Source organism: Schistocerca gregaria, chromosome 3 (genome assembly GCF_023897955.1).
Source record: "Schistocerca gregaria isolate iqSchGreg1 chromosome 3, iqSchGreg1.2, whole genome shotgun sequence".
In the NCBI taxonomy this organism is placed as follows: domain Eukaryota; kingdom Metazoa; phylum Arthropoda; class Insecta; order Orthoptera; family Acrididae; genus Schistocerca; species Schistocerca gregaria.
This window is the reverse complement of record NC_064922.1, coordinates 439,180,136-439,185,176: the sequence shown is the minus strand read 5'-3', so window position 1 is coordinate 439,185,176 and position 5,041 is coordinate 439,180,136. Positions and strand designations below refer to the sequence as shown.

At 46.5% G+C, this 5,041-nt stretch overlaps 1 non-coding gene across 1 annotated transcript; it reads right to left on the bottom strand.

The window, feature by feature from the left end:
- Positions 1-316: 316 nt before the first annotated feature.
- Trnat-ugu (transfer RNA threonine (anticodon UGU)) lies at positions 317-391 on the bottom strand. The gene has a single exon. It is a non-coding gene; the product is annotated as a tRNA-Thr (tRNA).
- Positions 392-5,041: the final 4,650 nt, after the last annotated feature.

Below are 5,041 nucleotides of genomic sequence, written 5' to 3'. Positions count from 1 at the left end.
GTCTCTGCTGACGGACCCATTCTGCTGTTACTGCTTCTCTATTGAAAACGGAATTATCCCCGCCTCCTTTAATACTGGCGAGTATGCATCTCGAAGTAAACAGAAATGCCGTGTGACTAGGGCCTCCAGTCGGGCAGACAGTTCGCCGGGTGCAGGTCTTTCGATTTGACGCCACTTCGGCGACTTATGCATCGATGGGGATGAAATGATGATGATTAGGACAACACAACACCCAGTAATAAATGATGACTAACTGAAACCCTCAGTTGCCTACAAGTGCTGTTGATATACCTCGATGTGAACAGCCGAAAATGTGTGTCCCGACCGGGACTCGAACCCGGGATCTCCTGCTTACATGGCAGACGCTCTATCCATCTGAGCCACCGAAGACACAGATGAATAGCGCAACTGCAGGGACTTATCCCTTGCACGCTTCCCGTGAGACTCACATTCCCAGCTGTCCACAATTCTACCTATGTAATGTACCTTATAGACTGCAGGGACTTATCCCTTGCACGCTTCCCGTGAGACTCACATTTCCAGCTGTCCAAAATTCAGCCTATATAATGTACCTTATAGACATTTGCAGTCGCACTATTCATCTATGTCCTCGGTGGCTCAGATGGATAGAGCGTCTGCCATGTAAGCAGGAGATCCCGGGTTTGAGTCGCGGTCGGGGCACGCATTTTCAGCTGTTCACATCGAGGTGTATCAACAACACCTGTCGGCAGCTGAGGGTTTCAGTTAGTCATCATTTATTCTAGGGAAAAGCTGCACGGTCATCTACAGTATGTGTTCTTTCGAGAACAGTTACTGTCTTCACGTATAAACGACACCCAGTTCCTGAGCGCAGAAAATCTCCGACCCAGCTGGGAATCGAACCCGGGCCCTTAGAATTGACATTTGGTCGCGCTGACCACTCAGCTACCGGGAGCGGACATCTCGTGGTCAGTTTCATATTCTAAGGGAGTTTCCGGATACTTTTGATCAGATAGTGTGCACCGTGCATGATCTCAGTCAATGCTTCTTTGAGCATCAGATCTGTATGCGTTGTTTACCATAAACAAGCCTCCGTCAGTAGCCTCTGACGACTACAGCTCCCATGGATGTACTTATCTTGTGGTCGTCGGTTGTCCAGAGCTGCAGGTCGACAGCTTCATTTTTTACTGACATGTTTTTCAGCTTCATAAATAACAAACAAAAACTTTGAGTAACTTTTTTATTACTTTCAACCACAAAAACAAAGACGTCTAGCACCTGGTTTAGTCAGTGTTGCAACATGTTATTTAATGTAACCCAAAGATCAGAATCACTTGCCTCACTAACGCAGAACTTTCCAAAAACTGCCCTCACAAGTGGCCACAGCTGAGGCTGCCGCTTTTATTTTTTATTCTAGTGTCTTGTGACGCCACTCCCATGGTGTCGAATAATCCCAGAGTCAAAATTAGGACGTGCCTTGTGAATCAAATTAAGGTTCATATAACTATTGCCCAAATATGCGCATGATTAAGTGTACTTAAATAACATTCGGAATCTCTAACAGATATACGGTTCTATTTGCACGCAAATCGTGTTTATAACGTAGACTCGTTGAGTACCTGGCGTTGCCTGGGTATGTATTTATCTGAATTCTATTAGTCCATCTCCTACTCCCCTCTTTCTCTATCCATCTCCTCCTCCTTCCTTTCTCTGTCCATCTCCTCCTCTCAATTCTCTCTCTCCGTCTCCTCCTCTTTTCTTTCTCTGTCCGTTTCTCCCTCCCCCTCTCTCTGTCCATCCCCTTCATATCTGCGTCCAATTACCGCTTCCTCCCCTCTGTCTATCGATTTACTACTACCCCTTCTCTCACCACGTTATCACTCCCATTCCAGTAGGAGGTTGTTGGTTCTCTTCGTTCTTAACCTCACAATAAATCTTTCCAGACAATACCTAAGTAATACCTGGCGTTGCCTGGGTATGTATTTATCTGAATTCTATTAGTCCATCTCCTACTCCCCTCTTTCTCTATCCATCTCCTCCTCCTTCCTTTCTCTGTCCATCTCCTCCTCTCAATTCTCTCTCTCCGTCTCCTCCTCTTTTCTTTCTCTGTCTGTTTCTCCCTCCCCCTCTCTCTGTCCATCCCCTTCATATCTGCGTCCAATTACCGCTTCCTCCCCTCTGTCTATCGATTTACTACTACCCCTTCTCTCACCACGTTATCACTCCCATTCCAGTAGGAGGTTGTTGGTTCTCTTCGTTCTTAACCTCACAATAAATCTTTCCAGACAATACCTAAGTAATACACTAATGATCAAAGGTATCCGGACACCTGGCTGAAAATGACTTACAATTTCGTGGCGCTGGAATTCAATATGGTGTTGGCCCACCCTTAGCCTTGATGATAGCTCCCACTCTCGCAGGCATACGTTCAATTAGGTTCAGGAATGTTTCTTGGGGAATGGCAGCCCATTCTTCAATGAGTGCTGCGCTGAGGAGAGGTATCGATGTCGGTCGGTAAGGCCTGGCACGAAATCGGCGTTCCAAAACATCCCAAAGGTGTTCTATAGGATTCAGGTCAAGACTCTGTGCAGGCCAGTCCATTAGAGGGATGTTGTTGTCATGTAACAACTCCGCCATACGCCGTGTATTATGGACAGTTGCTCGATCATGTTGAAAGATGCAATTGCCATCCCCGATTTGATCTTCAACAGTGGGAAGCAAGAAGGTACTTAACACATCAATGTAGGCCTGCGCTGTGATAGTGCCACGCAAAACAACAAGGGGTGCAAGCGCTATCCATGAAAAACACGAACACACCATAACACCACCGCCTCCGAATTTTACTGTTGGCACTACAGTCCCTTGCAGTTGAAATTCACAGGGCATTTGCCATACCCACACCCGGCCATCTTATCGCCACACTGTGTACCGTGATTCGTCACCCCACACAACGTTTTTCCACTGTTCAATCGTCCAATGTTTGCGCTCCTTACACCAAGCAAGGCGTCGTTTGTCATTTGCCGGCGTGACGTGTGGCTTATGAGCAGCCGCTCGACCATGAAATCCAAGTTTACACGCCTCTCGCCTAAATGTCATAGTACTTGAAGTGGATCCTGATGTAGTTTGAAATTCCTGTGTGATGGTCTGGATAGATGTCACATTACGACCTACTTCAACTGTCGGAGGTCTCTGTCAGTCAACAGACGAGGTCAGCCTGTACGCTTCGTGGTGTAGGCGTCCCTTCACGTTTCCACTTCACTATCAAATCGGAAACAGTGAACCTAGGGATGTTTAGGAGTGTGGAAATTTCGCGTACAGACGTATGACACAAGTGACCACGTTCGAAGTCTTTGAGATCCGCGGAACGTCCCATTCTGCTGTCTCGCGATGTCTAATGAATAGTGAGGTCGCTGATATGGAGTACCTGGCAGTAGCTGGCAGCGCAATGCACCTAATATGAAAAACGTATATTTTGGGGGTTCTCCGGATACTTTTCATCACATTGTGTATGTCTACTAAGTTTGGTTGAAACCGATCTAGGGGTCTAAAAGAAAATTTATCCTCGGCTTTGCCCGCATAAGCACATGTCACGCTGAGGTGACAAAAGTGGGATCACGATATGCACATATGAATATGGTGGTAGTATCGCGTAAGTAAGGTATAAAAGGGCAGTGCATTGGCGGAGCTGGCATTTGCACTCAGGTGATTCATGTGAAAAGGTTTCCGACGTGATTATGGCTGCACGACGGGAATTAACAGTCTTTGAAGGCAGTATGGTGACTGGAGATAGGCGCATGGGACACTCCATTATGGAAATCGTTAGGGAATTAAATATTCGATCTACAGTGCCAAGAGTGTGGCTAGAACACGAAATTACAGACATTATCTATCGTCACTGGAAACATAGTGGCCAAAGTTCTTCGCTTAATGACCGAGAACAGAGTCGTTCGCATGCAGATATCGGTGCTAACAGACAAGCAACACTGCGTCAAATAACCGCAGAAATCTATGTGGGACGTACGAATAACGTACTCGTTTGGATAGTGCGGTGAAATTTGGCGTTATTGAGCTATGGCAGCAGGCGAGCGATGGGATCGTCATAGCTAACAGCACGACTTCGCCAGCAGCGACTCTCCTGGACTCGTGACCCTATCGGTCGGATCTCGACGGCTGTAAAACCGTAGCCTGGTCAGATGTGCCCCGATGTCAGTTGGGAAGAGCTGATGGGAGGGGTTCGAGTGTGGCGCAGACCTCAAGAGGCCAAGGACCCAAATTGTCAACAAGACGCTCTGCAAGCTGCTGGTGGCTCCGTAACGGTGTGGGCTGTGTATACATGGAATGGACTGAATCCTCTGGTCCACCTGAACGGATCATTAACTAGAAAATGTTCATGTTCGGCTACCTGGAGACAATTTGCAGCCGTTCATGGACTTCATGTTCCGTGACAATGATAGACTTCATGACCGTACCTCGCGATTGGTTTGAAGAACATTCAGGACAGTTCAAACGAATGATTTGGCCACCCAGATCGCCCGATATGAATCCCACCGAAAATTTATGGGGCATAATAGAGAGATCAGTTCTTGCTCAAAATACTACACCGGCAACACTTTCGCAGCATAGCTCAATATTTCTGCAGGAGCTTCCAACGACTTACGGAGTCCCTGTCACATCGAAATCCTGCAGTATGCCGGCCAAACTGAGGTCCGACACTTAGTATGTAGCAAATTTATTTGTAAACAAATTTCGTCTGTATCTCTAGCGAATTTCGCCCTGCAGTTTCATTTTCACTCAGCTCAATATTTATGACGCAATTTCTTCTGAGCTACATAAGTACCGTACAATAACATGTTTCTGAAGGTACATTCAGTGACACGTATGAATGTTGTCTGAAAAATTTATTGCGAATAGAGTTACTATTAAAGAAGAAATACTGACTAACAGCGAAGGTTTAGTAAGCAATAAACTTTTTTCCGCGTGTGTGTGTGTGTGTGTGTGTGTGTGTGTGTGTGTGTGTGTGTGTGGCGCTGTGAGGAGATCTAGAAAAATTCTCGTAAGGGTC